Raw genomic sequence first — 19,915 nt, 5'->3', positions numbered from 1 at the left:
AGAAAGAAGAGGCTGTGTGGCAGGAAACAAAAAGGGAAAAAATATTACAACAGAAATAGCCCAGTCAATTAGCAGCGAGGTCTTTTTATCCAGTGGAAGGAAGCACAGGGAAAAGAGACCCTTTCCCCGGGGAGAGAACAATGAGTTTCAGCAGCCCAGGAAGGGGACCAGGCCCACCAAGAGGATTCCTCTCCCTGGAATGGAGCTTGGAAACTGCATGCTCAGGACTGGGCTGCAGGGTGCTCCAGGGGAAGACAGGCAAGGGCGAGGTCCTGCCCTTGTGCTGGTGGGAAGGAGAACAGAGCCAGCAGAGTTTGATTATTATTTAAAGTGACTTCACTCAGAGGGGCTGGTGAGGTCTGGCTTGAGCCAAAGCCGGCCCCAGAAGCTGCGAATTGAGGCCCACAGATAAAAAGTATGACCTGCAGATCTGTTATGTGGTCAATGCTGGGTTTAAATGTCTTTAAATCAAAGTCTCGAGTTTAAAAAAAAAAATCAGACTTCTTACATAAAAATGAGGATTTTTAAGTGAGAGAAGCGTTTTCCCAAAACAGCAACAACTCCAAAGTACAAAACTCTGTTAGCACTAGTCTAACATTGCTGCTCAGCAGCAAAGATGGGGACCAGGCTGGCCTGCTTGCTTTAGCCTGACTGCGATGTCCAGTTTGCTGCAGTCCTCACCACTGTCTTTGGTGTTCTACCCTCCTGCTCTCTCTTTTAAATGATCTGTCTGGCTCCGGGGTATCTGATGCTGGATCACACACACGAATATCTAGATACAGGCCTGTATACTATGTTAGTACCCAGTGGTATAACATGGTTACACCAGTTCATCGCTTTTCAATCTGCGAGCCATATGAAAATGAAATGTAAGAAACAAAGCATCACGTTTTGCTGCTTTAGACAAGATTCATGGGGAAAAGCCATAAACCAATCTTCCTGTGATGGAAAGATTTGGTGAGGAAGGTGAAAGAAAGGAAGATGGTTTGGAGGGGCAGGGAGGGGGGAATATAAATAGCAAGTCAAGGAATGTTTTCATCTTTCCATTATTTATATGAACTAGTCTTAGCCTTCTAGTTGTTTTACATACCTATGTTTCAATAAAAATGTTAGAATTCACTTAGGGTTGAATAATAGAAATTAAGATAGAAGCAGCAGTTACCTGGGAGTTCTGCCAAACTAAATATCCAGGTAACTGGCATTGGAGTTTTTGACATTAAAAAATTTTAGAATTGCCTGACACACTTGTAATCTTAACTACTCTAGAGGCTAAGGCAGAAAGAACACAAATTCAAGCCCAGCCTGGGCAATTTGGCCCCCAGAAAATGATGCATTGAACTGCCTGATGACACTCTGGGATCCTGCCCATCTGCCCACCCTTACAGAAATATTGAAGCAGGAAATTATTTTTGATGGCCTTCTGAAAAATGGGCCAAGATCCATTCACTATAAATGACAAAATTTACGTAAAATGCTAGGTTTCTTTGGGGGGGGGTACCTTTTAAAAAATAACAGGGCAGAAGTTACACGTTAGAATTGGAGATTTTGGTTGGTCCCATCAAAATAAACAATGACCACACAACTAGACTTACAGGGAAGGAAAAAAGAATAAATGGTCTCTTCTAAGTTGGAAGAGCATTTGTGAATTTTGACGCAGATCACTGAAGAAGACAGCTGGAGGCATTAATCATCAGCATTTTTCCTAGAAAGGGAAGAAAGCCCCATCCTGTCCACCATACCAGTGTTTATTTCTTTCTGAACCCTGGAGATAAGAATTGTAATACGCAGAGGCCTTGGAGATTTGCAGACATCCCCAGTCTTTCTGCAGAAAGAAGGCCTCTGATATGTGATATCTTCCCCCGGGAGCAGGAGGAGGAGGGCCTGGGTGAGGGGGACAGAAAAACAAAACCAGCCACTTTCCTCTAATCCTGATGTAGAAGAAAAAGCAGAAAGCTAAAAGCTACCCCAAGGGAAAAGGTTACTGTAGGCTGCCTCGGAACTCGCCAGTCTGACAAACTTCAGGGTATTTAACATGCTCATGGAGATCTGTTCAGGAGGTGCCACACTGCAGAGCGTCCTCTAAGGGACTAAAAGCCCCTGGCAATGGCACGCATGCGCATGGGCTGGTCTTACCACCTGCCTCTCCACGCTTCTCTGGAAATCCGTGGCCAAGAAAGTACGGAAGAATGTGAGCTTTTCTCCTTCACGTGGGTAAATCTCACTCCATAATTTTATTTTTTTTAAAAGAGTTCCTCTTAAGCAAAACCATTTATAATGATGGTATCTTCAAAAAAGACTGCATTCCATTGTATCGTAGACATTTTGATTTAATCCGTTTAGACATTTTCTGATACTTGTAAACCAAATGCTTGCTGAAGGAAACTGGCAATGGTTAGCACACGGTTTAAACCAACATTTCCCCAAATGTGATCTAACTCCTCCTAAGTCAGTCCTGTGGATTGACTTGTGCTCTCCCTGACCAAACGTCAAAGACCTGATAATCCAAGACAGTAATTAAAGTTAAATGAAATAAGGGTGAGGTCCTAGACCAAAGAGGAAGAGACAGTAGAGATTTTATTTTCCCTGTTTCCTCACCCCAATTAGGTAAAGTTTTAAGAGACTAAGCACTTGTTTGATATTATTGTATGTGAAGATATGCTCAACTATTTCAAAGAAAGAGATATGGTAGCTACTGTTAACACCCGGTTGTCTTGTTGTGAAGTGCTGTTTCGCTTATATTGTTGTTTTCTGATTTGCTTTGTTCTGTCCTCTTTTGTTTTATTCTCCTTAAAATAAAATTTTAAAAAAGTGGCCCCACAAAGGAATGAAAGATTATAATAGTACTAGTCAAGGATTATGCTGAAGTCCAAGATGAGGTTAATTGTAGGAAAAACCTCTTCTGACTCCAGACTGGGCTTTTCCGGAAGGGACAAGAAGGACCCTTGAGGCCCATGTGAGATGCTACCCAGTCCCACTGGAAGGAAACCAGATGGAGGGTTGGGCTGGAGGTCATAGATGAAATTAAGAGTATGTTTGTGGCGTGGGCACTTCCTGATTTCACAAGAAAGGTTGCTGAGTGCTGGTCAAAGAATGAACTACGATTCATTTTCAATAACCTCACAGGTAAAAGATGAAGTTGGACCATCAACCATTGAGAATACTTTCAACTCTGAAGTTCAAGATACAGTGAAAACTGAATATTTACTACTGTTACACCTGCAGTCTTTTAAAACTCCTAAAGAAAATAGGAATCCCTCTTCTGCTTGTATCTCTCTCTCTCTCTCTCTCTTTCTTTTAACCAGAGTGAGGTTTTTACTATGTCAGCCTATTTGAAAAGACTTTAATTAATTTAGTTACATTTTCAGGGACAACAATAGGATAAAAGGAAATTCAAAGGCACCATGTACATTGAACTACATAAAAACACTACATAAATCCTGTAAGTCTTCAATTGAACACTGTTTTAAAACAGCTTTTTTGGCAGGCATGGTGGCAGTCATCTATAATCCCAGCACTCTGGAGGCTGAGGCAGGAGGATTGCTATAAATTAGAGGCCACCTTGGACTATATAGTGAGTTTAGTTGCAGCCTGAACTGTACAGGGAGACCCTGTCTCAAAAAAACAAAACAAAACGAAACAAAACAAAACAGCCTTTTCTCTGGAAAGTGAGCCTGGTGCACTAATATTTTTCTTTTAAAGTGATTCACAGGTATTGTCAGGGTAGAAAGCCACAAGCATGCTGCAAGGATGTTACCATACATCCTAATTAAGGTAAAATCACAAATCAATATTCTAAAGCTTAATACATACTACAAGAAGGAACTCTTTCATAGATATTTTGTAATGAACCCAGCAAATGTATATGTATCAACTCCCTAAGATGAATGTAGTTATGTACTGCAAACATGTATTAATAAACATTTAAAAAATTTTAAGTATTAAGTAGGTAAAAATTTAGGAACCCTTGGTGTACAATCTGTGTATTCTAACCTGCTCCCATTTGAATAAAGTTATAACAAGGAGATAGATAAGGAGAGGATAGGGAGGGCTTTATCAGGAAACTGAGTTTGGGTTTGGCAGCTTCTTGATATCTCTCCAAGAATTGGCCGTTTTCTTATCTAAAAGCCGGTATGCCTCAAAGGAAAATGATGAAGATCAAAATACAGGCACAGGTGAGACTTCTTTGATTTTTCTATCTACAAAATGAGAAAAGCATTGTTGATGGTAAGAGGCCCCCACTGCCTTTTGTAAAGTGTAAATGCTGCCACTAAACTCACTATATAGCCCAGGATGGCCTCGAACTTGCAGCAATCCTCCTGCCTCAGCCTCCTAAGTGCTGGGATTACAGATGTGTGCCACCATACCTGGTGAAAAAGCTGTTTTTAAAACAGGAATTTTAACAATGACTGTGTTATTCAGTTGTGTTTTTAAAGTAGCAAAAGATATCAATGTCTCATTTGTTGAAAAGATTTTAAAAGAATTACCTCTAAAGTCAAGATGTTAAAAAGAATAAATAATGGAGTAAGATACACCTATTTGCAAATGATAGACTTAAATGACTTACTATATGATCATGACTTTTAATTTCAGTCAACCTCAGGATCTTTAAGTTCAGGGAATCATCTTGTTTTACAAGGCTACCTTTTAATTTGATGTAACAATTATAAAACACAGACCATGTAGCATGCATGGATATACCATCTTTACCACACTAAGGGTTCCACTACATCAGCCAAATGAAAAAGACTTAACAGCCACTCAGTTGAATTAGCTGCCTTCCTATTGTGAATAGAAAACTGTCAAAATATTTAAAAGAAACCTCAAAACAAATAATGCTAAGTTTGTTTTATTTATTTCTTTTCTGGTTCTAACATGGAAGGAATCACACATCTCCTCATTGGTAAACAATCAATGCCTTCCTAAAGAATTGTTGCTTGTTCATTAAAAATTTATCTACTTTGCCAACTACATAATGTGAGACCTTCTGATGACTTCAAGTTTTTAAAATCATTACATTATTATCTTATTTTCATAGAAGTCTTTAAGAGTATTTTAGTATATAGCTGAAGTATAGGAAATAAAGGAATATAAACTATAATCCATCCTCAAAATTACAGACAGTTTGAGGGGGAAAGAGACAAATACTCTACTAGCTAATGAGTGAGCACATTCTAGGTACGAGGTGGTGTTCTTCAAGCTTTTGTCTGATTCCTCACAACTCTTTCAGGGCACACATACTGTGCTGGTGCACAGTAGGTTCCAGTGGTGGCTTGGGTGTGCACTGTTATGAAGTAGAGGCATCAGGACTTGAATTCAGGCAGTCAGACCTCACAGTCTGTCCTTTTAATCACTATGCAAAACTGCCAACCATGTACATTTGCATTATAGATTTCTAGAATTAGAGAGCTTGGGATATGTACGTAAGCTGTTCATTATCATTTTTTTCATTTTATAGGAGAGACAAAAGCCTGGAAGAAGATCACAGTAGGTCATCTGTCTCCTGGTGCTCAAAGCTTAGGTCTTAGTCACTTCCCTCTTCACTGGGACACAATACTCAGTACCCACAGTTTAAAGTAGGAAAAATTTATTTTGGTTCACATTTGTAGTTCATAGAGCTGAGTCCAAGATAGGATGGCAAAGCAGATGAGATGCTGCTCATGTCACGGGGGAGGAGAAGCAGAGACAGAATGAACTGAGGAGGGAGATTAAATCCCTCTAGGCCATGCCCACATTCACCACTTCTGGCCAGACCCGACCTCCTAACCATCAGCCATCTATCTATCAGTCTGTACACCTAATCACCATGCAAAAATTCCTCCTATGAGCACATGACATTCTTTAGCAACATCTAGATATAAAACATAACATTGTACCCCTTATCACCAAAAGACTCAGATGCATCTTTTTATGCAAATTGTATTTAGTCCAATTGTAAGAGTTGCCAAAATCCTAACATTTCCTGTATTGGTGAAAAGACTAAATCAAAAGTTGCCTTTGAGACTTATGACAAATTCTAAGCTGGGAGATCCTGGAAAAATCAAAAGAAAATTAAACACTGACACTCAAAGGCACAGGGCACACATTCCTATTCCTAAAGGGAGGAATGGGGGAATAGAAACCAATGGGACAAAAACAAGCTCAAAAGTCAGCAGGGCAAATATTAAATCATATAGTTTCATGTCCAGCACCCATGGTGAGCTGTGACGAGATGTGAACTCCAAAGAACTTGGTTGATGCTGCCCCTAAAGGTTGATGGTGGCTGCAGTTGCCAGAGATTCTTTCTTGGGTTGGTTTTACTCACTGCCTGCTGCTTTCTTCAGATGTTCCATGATCTGCAACTTTCTGAGGTCTCCACTGAACTTTTAGCTTCACTTCCACAGCTTCACTCACTTCTCTCGCGGGAGCACATTGCCAAGCTTCCCAGGCCTTTCTCTGAAATCTGAGGGAAAGCCTTCTTGACCCTACAACTTCTGCATTCTGCATGCTTGTAAAACTAGCATCACATGATTGAGACCAAGGTCTGCTGCCAGCTCGAGCAGTAGCTAGGCCCTCTTGGGCCATGGCTCCAGAGGCGTCCAATACCTAGATGAGTGATCACTGTGAACTGAATTCAGGGAACAAATTCCCTAGGCTGTCATCCTGGAGCACAGTACCTTGGGGCTCTCTTCTCAAAGGAAAGTCTTTACTTTTACAAGTTTAAATCTGCAAGTGGCAGGGCTCTGCTATTTCTAGACATGACCTTCAACCATTTTTCCTATGCCTTGATCCAAAGTACTTGGTTTCTTTTTAATACTAATAATCTCTCTTCTGCTCCATCTTTGCAGGTGCCTTCTTTCTGGAAAAACCAAAACTTTTAAAATAGGCTTTTATTCTTGAATAAAACAATATGCATGCCACAGCCCCAACACTAGGCTGCCTTGAAATTTCCTCTCCAACATTAGTTAACTGCCTTTAATCTCAGTCTCCAGTCTCCAGTTGAGGACACGAACAAAATGTAGACAAAAGTTTTTCCAGCACATAATACATGTGGTCTCAAATCCAACTGCCAATGAAGTCTTTCTTCCCAACTGAAACCTGCTGAACCTGGTCTCATATTGTCTGCCTTTATATTGGCAGATTGGTCTTCTGAGCTCTGTCCAGAGTCTCCTATCAAGTTTGACTTACAGTATTCTGGGTCCTCTTCAGCCAGCATTTCCAAACCATCCCAGACTACTGCTATAAACCACTTCCAAAGGCTTTTGAACCACAGGGCTGATTAGGAAGCATCATGGCAATGACCCCACTTCTTTGATACCAAAATTTGCCTTGGTCAATTTCCTCCTTTAAGTTGTCAGTGTTGAGTATTTTGTTCCAAGGACAAGGAAATTAACTAGAACAGCTGGTATTAGAAAGTCCCATAAGAACTGCTCAGGCCCATATTCTTTGGGCCTGGAGTAGGAGCCTGAGGATTACTAACAAGTTCCTAGGTGATTAATGCCCTATCCTGAGGACACATACTGAGTAAATGATGTACTTAGCCAGTGGCATCTTCCATATAGAGCCACTGCTCTCTAACGAGGAGGCCACAGGCAGCCTGAGCCAGCCTGGGATGGTCCCCAGTCTGTGCCTAGCTGGCACACATGGGAAGCCTCTCTCTGGTTTGCACCCCGTGACTGACTCTGATACTGGATTTCACGAAGCCCCTGTGTATCACTGACAGCACACAGGCAATGTGAAACAGTGGGAACCTGCTTACTGCCAAGGAAAATTATTATTCTCCCTGTGAGTTATTTACCAAAACCAGTGATCTAAAATTTGGCTCCACTGATGCTTAAACATAGCAGGAATTAGCACAAATAGCAAGGGCCATGGGTAACTGCCAGTATTTATCCTCAAAAGGGAAGGACAACTAGACAATTTCAAAGTTTTCCTTTATTTACATTATAAATCAAAAGGAAAGTTTGTGTTTGTTTAGCTAAGAGGGTCCCTTGCTTTCATTAAGAGCTCTAGTAAATGGTTTTGAAAAGAGGGAGAATGTTTATTGTTTAAATGTGCCATGTTTGAAATTGCTTATTTTTGTGGCCTTATAAGGTTCTTGAGGCTTCAGTCTGTAATGAGGGCAAGGTATGACCAGGCCTTGCATATGCTGAATACTCTCAGCGCAACAGTGAGCTGTCAGCATTGGGTCCTGTTATTTGGGAGAGCTCAGGGTTTGGCCATTTGCATAAGTAAGAGGGACACAGCCAAGTGGTGTGATCTGAGTTGAGTAGATATAATCAAAAATCTTCCTTCCATCTTAGCAAGAGGATTTAGAGAGAATGGTACTCTAGAAGCACTTCTGGGGACAAAGCAATTATTTGTTACATAAGGAAATCTTCCCAGGACCCAGTGCTCAGTAGTCACCTCACACTGAGTCAAAGCATTCCTTCTTTGGTACCTGTCAGACACTAAATACTTCAGGTAAGTGTTCTGGAGAATATTCACACTTTTTGTTTGTTTAAGATAAATATAAATCCATGGGAAATTGAAAAAAATCACAAATGATTTCCCATACCCTGCATTGAATTTCCCCAGAGGTAACTCACACAGAACTACAACACAACAGCACACACTGACTTCAAACCAGTCCAAAGGCCACATTCAGATGCTGTCAGTTTTAAGGCCAGTTACATGTTGCATGTGAAGAAACAAAAAAGAAGTGTAAGGGTGACAAACACAAACACCACTTTTATATCATCTGATATTACTTTGAAATTTGATACATTTTAAACGAATTATATAAAACTCTGTAAAAAAATCAGACTCTTCTGAGATGGAGCTTAACAATGATAATCAAACCAATCTGTTTTTCAAATCATCTGTAGATACTAACACTCTTAACGTAAGAAAGGAACCTGAGATTTGACATCCATACAACCTAACCCACATAGTTCCATCTTAAACACACAGATAGTTTACACAGTTGTTAGAACAGAAGAAATGAAGAGCTTTAGAGCTTTACATGTTGCCTGGCGTATAGTGCCATTTATAGATACTGTATTTGTATTTTATTACGCTTCTCCACATAATCATTAGCAGCTTCATTACTATATTTGTTTTTTTTTTTTTTTTTTTTTTTTTTTTTTTTTTGTCTTTTTCCTTTTCATCGGTACCGGGGATCGACATTACTATATTTGTAACCCACTAATCATTTTATTAAAGGTATATAAAACATTGTCTTTGAGCACACTCTCTTTATATTGTGCTTACATACATACAAACACACACATACGGAAATAATGAAATTGGATTTTAAATGAACCGGATTAGGTAAGGTTTTATTACATATCTCATTTTTATAACATATAACCAGGTCAAACCATTAATACTAATATGCCGACAACTTCTTTAATTAATAAAACTGATAGAACATGAACAAAATTGATGTACCATGAGGTAGTTCACAATTGATCTCCTTTGTTGATAAATTATCCAACATTGGCTTTTAACCATAGCATTATGTTAAAGAGAAAAAATAAAAGCCTATCAGAAGAACAAAATGCCTTGAGAAATTCATGAGAAGCAGATTCCCAGGTCTACAAAAAGAACTGAACTTACTTTCCCAACCAGGTACCCATGCAGGAACATTTTTTATTCTTCCTCATAAGGAAGCTGCTCTGGTATTAGAAAACATAACACAGCTTTTTCCTTTGCACCATAGGAGACTGTCTGTGTCCTCTCTATGCAATGAGGCTGGCCAGGGTAAACAGATGTTTCAATCAGTGGAGAAGCCAAACTCTCTTCCACTGTACACAAGAGCTAATCCCTCCTCACCCCCTGCTGGGGTCATCTGAATTCTGCACAACCAAGCAGAACCTCTGCAAAAGAGTTTCTCTCTGCCAGGGCCAGCTCTAGACAAGAATCTGAAATAGGAGAAACTTGTCACCAACGAGAGTGTTGGCGCCACCTTCCAGAATTCAGGCACCTCATGCATCTCAGTTGAGTGTCCTTGAATCTACTCTACTCTGTCTCCACTCTGCAAAGATTTCCATGAAACCAAGACAGCTAAAATAACCTGCCATGGCTAGAGAGCTAGAGTTTAGCAAGCCTAAGTCCAAGCTCAGGGCTCTTTCCACTGCCCACAGCATGGCAACCTGATGTGTACATCTAAGTAGATGAAATTTTACTATTTTATCCATTTTTTTAAGCTCAAGAATTTACAAATTGTTTCTAATGGTCCTTACTGTTTCAGAATTAAATAATCACATGTATTCTATTTCAGTGCTGGGAGAACTTTTAAATTGCTCAAAAGTATTTAAAAATTTTTACATGGTTTCCAAACATTAGCAGAATGTAACAATCTGCTGGTCATAGCCTGATTTTTTCATACTTTTCTGGAATTCAAAAGTAACTTCATTCTTTGAAATTATTACTCTTCTATTTAATAGGTGAAATATTAAACAGCACTCCCTGGCATAGCTTTAACAGTTGATTTCTGAAACCACAAAAGTAATACCAGGGCCACCAGAGGACTCAGTCTTATGAACACGAAGAGTACTTTTAAAGAATACTTGTTATGAGACATTTTCCTCTTGCAGATGATTTCTTATGTCTCGGAATTGAAAAGCACTTGTGCAATTATGCTCATGAATGCTCATCTTTGGGTTGGCTAGTGATCCTTCTAGTACACTTTGCAGAGATGCTGGGTTCTAGGACACATACACAAGGTCAGGTCAGTGAGCTAATGAAAAATGGACACTAATGCATGCTCAAAAAATGCAGGAAGTGTGTGTGCATTGGTGAGTTTGTGTGTAATCAGTGTGTAAACGCTTTGAAGTGTTTAAGGTGAGATTAACAAGTGTCTAAATGTCATCCTGTAAATGCAAATTAAAAACTGCAGATTTCCCTCTAGCACTGGCAGTCTGCCATCCCTGCAGGCTGTCAAGAAGCTCAGGGCTTCAGGGAGAGGGGGGGAATAAAGACACCTCGCCTAGCGCATTCTGCTCCTCCCTGTCTCCAGCATTAGTGGCAGTTTCTAGGTTTCCCTGTGAATTCCTGCTAGACTGCCTAGGAATTTCCATTTAAACTGTCAGAGAAATAATTTAAAGCGTGTATGGACTTTAAAAAATATTTACAGAAAGATGTCATGCTACAGTATTCTCTGTGATCTGAGTTCTTCCTTATCCCAATCTTGATATGTAGCCAGGGTCTGGGGTGATATTTTAGGCAATGTTTTCTGTACTCATCGCATAACATACATAGAGATTGCCCCAGGTTCTCTTGCCTTTTGAAAAGAGTCAAGGCAATGACAAATGCATATTTTTTAAGGTAAAGATTCTAAATTTGAATTATTCTTTTTATGGTTTTCTCTTTCTTGCTAGAACATGTGACTTCAATAAACATACTCTGTCACTTTACTGATATTTACACACAAAATCTCCCTTGATTCAAAAGCAGCATATTTTGTTTCAAGAAAATTTCAATGATTAGATATATAATTGATATATAAAGTTGATGAAAGAAGTCAGCTCTCCATAAAAAAAATTAATGGACATTTGGGAACTTATTTTTGTTAGGCACTGCAGGTGACAGGCATGGTCTCAACCTTTGTAAGAATTTTGCTGTCCCCAGCATAAACTCTTTTTTTTCCCCTAGTACTGGAGATTTCTCATGCCAGGCAAATGCTCTGCTACTCTGAGCTACATCCTCAGCCCTTGTCCTCAATATAAATATTGGCAATCAGAGGCTTTGGCAAGCTATTTTACAAATCCAAGATTACACAACCAATAAGCAGACGATCCAGCATTCTATTCAAGTCTGTTTACTACAGTGCTAGTTCACTGCCCTATTCATTAAAATTTCAAGGAAAGTGGAACTTGAAGTCCTTTTATTCTATAGGGAAGAAATGCTTTTCATAGTCTAAGTTCCTAGTCTGAGGAATGGAGATATATTTCTAGTGAATTTCTAATATTTTCTACACCCTTATCTGAAACTAAAACCAAGTAACAGCAACTAGGCATGGAAAAATCAAAGGACAATGTGTTATACTTGGAGATTCTCAGAAGTTTTTCAAAATTGTCAAGTATGAAAAGTTACATTTGCAAAAACAGCAAGCTAAATTCAAGTTCCAGGAGCATAAATCATGGAGCAATCATTTTTTGCAATGAAAATGGAAATCAGGTAGAATAAATATTGTTCTTTGGAACAGAAACTTGTTGCTGAGCCTCACCATGGAGCAAAGGACTTACAAACTTTGAAAAAATAGGGTTCACATGGAAACAAAAACATAACAGGAACTCCAATAGGGTGACTAGCAGATTCTGTGTGTCTTCCCAATTCTTTTAAAAGCTAATTTTCTAAAAGGCTATTAAAATGTCAATGTAGAGATAATAAAACTCTATGATTTAGTATTCTATGGGGAAATGCTTAGTATTTTTGACTTTGGTTTTGTAAAAATTGACTAGCATCAAAGACAGAAAGCAGTTGCAGGGGTCAGGAAGCACTAATTATTAAGAATTCACTAGACAACTTCTAGAAGATGGAATTCACTGAGTCATAAAGACTGCATAATGACTGATAGAGTAACACTTAGTATGTACAGTTGCTTTTTCTTTTCAAATCAACCTAGTTAATACAACGGTAATTCCTACGAGGCAGGTGCTTACCTTGTTTTTGAGGAAAACAGGGCACTAAACATGAAGTGAAATTTCACAGTCACACAACTAGCAAGTGGTGAAACTAGCCTTTGAACCCTGATGGTTTAACTCTGGCATTGGAACTTGTAGGTTGTGTGCTAAGACGACCACCTGCATCGGAGTCCTGCATCAGAACAGGCACTGTCCCCATCGTATGCATTAATGGTGGACATAAAACAGGAATTTCTCCATATTCATTTGGCAAAGTTTCTTCTAACCTAGATGTGTGGTGCTGGTCTCAATGGGTGCCTAGTCCACAGAAAAAAAATCAGGGGACCCAGGCCAACTCTAGGGAGCAAGGAGAAAGATGACAACAAGGGAAGCAATAATTACATATGAACCTGTCCCAGTGAACTCCCATTTTCCTGGAGTGCTGTTCATGTCCTTTACCATTTCATCCAGCTCTCAAGCTAGTGACAAGGTCCTTGAGACCCTGAGCTGGGGCACACATGACTCTATCACCTTCATGGCTTTGTAGATGGCAAAATAAGTGTTCTACTTATTTATCACGTGATTTGTGAGCATTAAGCTAGCTCTTGGAGAAAGCGATGGGTGAGGATACGCAGAGACAAGGGGTGAGAAGGTGGTCGAGTGCTGGAGAACAAATTCAGATTATGGAGCGATGGAACACATGGGGAGCATTTGGCCTGAACTGAGGAGTGGAGCTGAAGTGTGACCAAAGTGAGGGTAGTTACGAAGGCAGGACTTTAGGGTCTCTATTGAGTAATTCGAAGGTGAATTCTATGGGCAATCTGGATTCCTGGCTGATAATGCAAAGGAAAAAAGAATCTTCCAAGGCTTTGTTTGCGGATATGAGACCATCCTAGTTTTAAAATCAGAATGATCAGAGAAAGCCAAAAGTTGAGAAGCAATTTCCAGGAAGCAGAAAGGACAGTGATCAAGTCATACATTTTAATATTTTATTATTTTTAGACATGCTGAGCAGCAGACCACCAGTATATAAACACATGCATCTTTGTGCAAAACTGACATAGCAGAAGAGATAGGAAGAGAGAGAGAGAGAGAGAGAGAGAGAGAGAGAGAGAGAGACACTACCTCCTGCTCTCCCTTTCCTCCTTAGTCCACAGAGCCCTGGGGAAGATTCTGCAAGTTTCTGCCAGGCCTTTTGGAACAGAACCCGTCTCACATCTTGAGTACAGAGTGAGAAAGACCAATCAGATGGTGAATTTCGTGACCATGGGCTCAGGTCAGCAGAAGGGGGTGAGGTTGACCATGCCTATTACAGAACTCCAGGTCCAAAATTCATTCATGCTTATTAGATTTGGGACAAATTTCCGAGTCCCAGTTGCTTTTGTGTGAAATGGGGGCTTTTAGCATTCGTTATAGATTGCTAAAAGGATCAAGATAATATGTACATGTAAAGCATTTAGCCCAGTGTCCTGGTACGCTCTTCAGTGCTGCAACTAGTATTTCTTAGATTCTGCATTTGTCTGGTTGGTGTTTATTAATCGCAGAGCCAAACTAACAGCCACAAGTTTCTTCCATCTGTTCTGCAATTGGGAGCTCACATTCTGGAACACCTCCTTCCCCAACCCCCACAGACAAAGCCAGTAATTCCCCTCCCCTAAACCAACTCAGGTACGGGAAAACCAGGGAGAGCCTCGATGACCCAAGGCCCACTGGAATTAGTCAATCAGGTCAGCCCTCAGCTGTTTACTGGCCCTGCCTTACATTTCTCACGCCAGCCTCAATGTAGGATCCAGCCTAGGGCTTTTCCCTGCTCCTTTCTGCCTCCTGACAAACACTGCTGCTCCCACGTAGCCTCCATGCTGTGGAAGGCCACTCCTATTGAGAAATGCCAGTAAGAAAAGCTCCTTTCAATGACAGCACTGTCTCCATGTTGTTACATGATCACCTCCATAAATTAAAATCCCACAGATAATAGACAGTACTTATAATAACATTCACTTAGGCCATAAAATAGAATCAGTTAACTTTGCTTACATCTCTTCAATCTATCTTTTATCTCTACTTTCTTTACTTTTTGTCTGAGTCACTGCAGTAACCTTCTTCATGTGACTTGCTAGACCCCGTCTCTTGCTCTCTCAAGCCATCTCTCTACACAGCTATCTTTTAATACTCTGGATGCAGGACACTAAGCGGGGAAACCTCATGAGAGCCCTCCAGGTTTGTGGATCAAGCTCAAGTTCCTTAACTTGGCACCGAGGCCTTCTGGGTTGTGCTCTGCACTTGCAGCTGTACTGGACAGTACACGGAGGTCATTAGCTTTTCACAGCTGTCCACCTGTGCTCATGCTGATGCCCTTCCCAAGCTCTCTAACTGGGGAAATCACCGGAGCATTTGGGGGTTTTAGACTTGCTAAATTGAATAGTGTAACTGCATAAATTAACGTTGAATCTTTAACTTAGAACCCTGGTGAGTTTAAAAATAAAAGCACTGAATTCTTCAGTCTGAAAGACTGAAATATTTACTTCAAATATTCACCTTTAGTTTCAGGGTTAAAAGTACTATCCTCCAGATGGTTAGGTAGGTCTAATTCAAATTCTATGTGCTCTGGAAACTCTATGCACATTCTTAAAACAAATCTTTTTTTTTTTTTTTTTTTTTTTTTTTGGTCTTTTTGAGACAAGATCTTGCTATGCAGTTCAGGCTGGTCTTGGGCTCACTTTGTAGCCCAGGCTGGTCTCAAACTTGCAACTATCCTCCTGTTTAGTCTCATGCCACACTCAACTAAAACATATCATTTCTTCCTTGGATGCTCATTTAACACTTACTTAAATCTCCTTATTTGTATTATATTTGCTGTATTACTTATAATTGCTTTCTCTGGATCATATTTTTTATTAGGTTGAGGAGAAACCCCAGGAATTCTTTTTCTTCTGGAAAATCCATTAGTTTTATATGTAGCAGAGGCTCAGAAAATATTTATTGAATCTCAGCCCCATGATTATTCTAATTAAAATAAGAAGCTATTCCTAAATGGTAATTACACAGTTAATTATAAGGAAATATGAGAACAGAGTTATATAGCTAAAGTTAAATAGCTAAAGTTAATTAAAATAAGTATAGGTCAGAGTATGAATTTGTTAAATTCCACCAGAAAACAGTAATAGATATCGTAAATTCTTTTACAGCATTACTGCCATATTTAATAATTACCATTAATTAAAGATGGAATTAAATTTATTTTTTCCTTTACAAAGATAAAATTCTTTTAGTATAAAAACAAACTGAACACTAAGTTGTGATTGCACAATTTCTGCCTCCATTTTATCCATCCTAAAGTTGCTAGACCAAACCTGAGGTAAGATTAAACATTCTAGTGGAAATTTGCAGATCTCTAACCAGACTCCCTCAAAATACTCCCATTTCTAAATTGGGAAATGGCCTGCCAGCTGGCTAGACAAGAACTCAGAGCCATCCTTGGCCCCTGGTTCTTCCAAACCTCAATGGATGTTTAACAAGGACATCAGGTTTGGGTAGGAATTACAGTGGCTCAGTCACACTCTCTCTAATGGCTACTCAAACCTTCCAAGTGCTCAATAAAAATTTGGTGATTAGCTGACTTCATCGTCTGACTTTTCTCCCAGTGTAATTGTTGCCTGAGATTTACAACCACCTCTCCCCGCTTAGGTGGGTGGCTAGGCTTGGGAAAGAAGGAGAACCATTCCACTGACACAACCTCCTCCTGGCTGACAGGAAGCAACAAATAGTGGTTTAGAAAAAACTTTCAACAACTGCTCAAACATGATTACAGGTTGTCACTAAGAAAGGGGGAAGCGAGGGCTTTCTTTTCAACTACAGGGCGTACAGCACTACAGACAGAAATGATTATTTTCTATTTGGGCCAATCGTAGTCTGCAGGCCTTTGAAATGTAAAAAGCTATAACAACTTAAGTACTCAGTATGACTTGGAGAGCATCAGGAGAGATTATACAGACCATCAACGAAAACCAGACTCCTGACTTTACGACATCTTGAATTTCGTGTTTCTGAAGCCACTGCTATCAGATGCTCAGAGCGCTGACTCTGGACAGACACTGGAAAGGGTAAAATTGGATGGTTTCAAGAGATGGATCTCTAACTGGGCTCATCGGGTAGATAAGAGGAGGAGACCTTGGGACAGTAAACACCACCAGCTGCACATGCTGAGCTGAAATAGGCAACACAACCCACAGGCCTTTCAGCTATTCAGAGGAGGCAGGGGCCTAGCAGGAAGAGGCTTTCCTGAGGAAGGAGAATAGAATTTATGAAAAAATGTATACACTAGAATCACCATGATTTCACTCTACAAAGTGAAGAAGTTGGATGCAGTTTAAAATTTGCAAATGTTTGCTCTTGATTTGGTATCTGGGAGACTGGGTAGGTAACTCATCCAAAGCAAAGACAGTTTGCGACAATGTTTAATTGTCATCCTAGGGGCGAATCTGTTTACCTCATTCTTTTTTTTCGTCTTTTTTGTTTTTACCGGTACCAGGGATCAAACTCACGACTGCCTGCTTGCAAGGCACTCACTTATGCCGCTGAGCTAAATCCCCAGCCCCTGTATACCTCATTCTTACACATATCCATAACTTTTGAAATAGCTGAAGCATAGGAAGAGCATGTTTCTCTGCAGGTTCACATCACAGATTCAATTAACTGTGATTTGAAAACATCTAGAAAAAAATGTTTGCATCTGTACTGAATTTGTGGAGACTTTTTTTTGCCATTATTTCCTAAACAATAGATTATGACTATTTATATAGCGTTTAAATTATATTAGATATTATAAATACCTTAGAGATGATTTAACGTATATGGGAGGGTGCATAGATTATACACAAATATGCCATTTTATGTAAAGTACTTGAGCAGAGTAGGTTTTGGTATCCACAGGGGTCTTGCAACCAATCTGTCAAAGCCACTGAAGATGACTACCTATATGCAGTTCGTCCCCTCAGCCATGGATTCCAGTGACCTTTTACCACATACCATGGATGCCTTAAAAACATTATGTTGGATGAAAAACACCAGGAAAGGATACATATTGTATAATTCTCCTTACTCAGATTATCTAGACTAGGCAAATTCAGAGACAGAAAGCAGATTCAAGTTTATCAAAGGCTGGATGGGGAAGATGGGATGTCACCACTTAATAATTAGAGAATTTCTGTTCGGGACAATGAAATGTTTTGGAAACAGTATGATGGTTGCACAGCACTGTGCACTGATTTTAATCAGTGCTCCTGAAATGTATACCTAAACTGGCTAAGAAAGCAAATGATATGTTTTCTATATATCCTACTACAGCTTATACAGTGAATAATGTGATATGTTGGAAATCATTGAATTGCGCACTTTATTTATTTATTTATTTTTGGTCTTTTTTGAGACAGGGTCTCCCTATGCAGTTCAGGCTGGCCTTGAGCTCACTTTGTAGCCCAGGCTGGTCTCGAACTCGCAATGATCCTCCCACTTCAGCCTCCCAAGTGCTTCGATTACAGGCGTGAGCTACCACGCCCAAATTGCACACTTTAAATGGGTAAATTGTGTTGCATGCTAATTATATCTCAATATAACTGTTCTAAAATACCCATAATGGGTATAGAGTAGAGGTGGATAGGAGGAATAATATCTAATGATCCATAACATAATAAGATAAGTATGGCTGACAGCATTTAATTGCATATTTCAAAATAGCTAGCAGAGAGGATTATGAATGCTCCCAAAACAAAGAAATTACAAATTTGGAGGTGATGGATATGACAACTACTCTGATTTCATTATTACACATTTATGCATGTGGATTAAAATATCACACAATCCCACACATATGTACAATCATGTATCAAAAATATTGAGGATCATTATGTATTGATTTTAAAAATCTCTTACATGTTAGCACGTTAATTTGCTTGTAAGGTTCTGAATATTATTATAGAAATTTACCAAATCTGTCAGGAGGATAAAGGATAGAAGAGAAAATGCTGGACTAAGACTGAGAAATGAGTCCAGGCCCTGCTGTGCAGTACACTGGCCATGGTTTCTGAGGTACTGAATAATCAGCTTCCTGGGGCTCTTTCCTCACCTATGAACAAAACAGCAGAATCAGGTACTTGAGTTTTGAAACACTATGAGTCACATGTCTCTCTGAGTTTACAAATAATAATTCTCTGGCAGTCTAGAACACAGAACAGATTTCTATGTTTGAGAAACCTAGTTAAATGATTAATTGATTCTCTTGCAATGAATATTTATTTAAATAATTTCTTGGCTTGCTTCTTCTCCTTCCCCTTCCCCTTGTTCTTCTTTTTCTCAGTGCTGGAGATCAAACCCAGAGCGCCACACATGCTAGGCAAGGGCTCTACCATGGAGTTACATCCCCAGCCCCATGGCTTGATCCCTGCTGAACACAGTCGATTAGCCTGAACAGTATGAAGCTACTATCCCAACAAAACAAACAGCAACCTGTAGCTTTATATATCTTAAAAGTAGGCTAGCACAGTATCAGTATCTAGAAAAGTACTGGCTTTCAGTACACACTGGGAATGAAAAAGAAGTTACATTTACTGCTTAGGAAACTCTCCCAGCTCTGGGTCAGATAAAAGCATTTCACGGGACAGCCAGACAGCTCCAAGATCCCCTGGGAGTGTGCTACTTCTGGCCACAGACTTGCTTCCTCAGCTGGCTACGTGTTTCTCCCCCAGGTCAATCCACAAGACCCAAGAGTTCTCCAGGTATCATTAAGAAGTCTAAGGTCTAGACAGAAGAGACTGAGGTCAGGGATTTCAAAAAGTATTTTATTCTAATAAAATCATACTTCATAAAAGGACCATAATAACATTCTGAACCAAATTAGTGAGAGCTATGTATCTGTCACAGTTCTATTGTTTTCTCAAAACAATGGTCACAAAAAGGAAAATAAAAATAATTAGTGGGGAAACCCAGAAGCTAACTTCTTCTGTCATTTCCCATACCACAGGCAATGAAGTCATATGATTTAGACGGCATGTTGCCACAAATCAGGAACCTTTTCTACCTTACTAGTCAAACACAAATACCACTGAAGCATTCCACCTTCAAAAGCTTATTTTTGAAGTAAAACAAGGCAGGAATAATTGGATATCTTTTTCTGTGTGACTACTAAGTCTGATGAGCAGAAGAAAGTAAACCTACAAATGTGTTAGCCACAGTTTATAGCAACCCAAGAAGAGAAACAGACTTTAGATTTATTGATTCTACTGGGGAGGGAAGCTTGTAAGCTCATAATCACCTCCCTAAATCCCTTTGAAAAGTCA

General features: G+C 39.6%; 1 protein-coding gene across 7 annotated transcripts in view; it reads right to left on the bottom strand.

Moving 5' to 3' along the window:
• Plekhg1 (pleckstrin homology and RhoGEF domain containing G1) overlaps window positions 1-19,915 on the bottom strand; it is a 209,499-nt gene that overhangs the window by 101,491 nt on the left and 88,093 nt on the right. Inside the window, exon 1 of one of the 7 annotated variants that reach the window (XM_003468510.5) lies at window positions 1-19,915. This exon is cut by the window's left edge and continues 11,615 nt beyond it. The exons of the other annotated variants lie outside the window; for them this stretch is intronic. The gene's annotated coding sequence lies outside the window, so the exon portion shown is untranslated. 7 annotated transcript variants of the gene reach the window in all.

This window comes from Cavia porcellus, unplaced genomic scaffold (assembly GCF_034190915.1).
Source record: "Cavia porcellus strain 051 isolate PalLab524CR breed Dunkin Hartley unplaced genomic scaffold, mCavPor4.1 scaffold_22, whole genome shotgun sequence".
In the NCBI taxonomy this organism is placed as follows: domain Eukaryota; kingdom Metazoa; phylum Chordata; class Mammalia; order Rodentia; family Caviidae; genus Cavia; species Cavia porcellus.
Note: the sequence above shows the minus strand (reverse complement) of the source record. Positions and strands in the feature narration are given on the sequence as shown.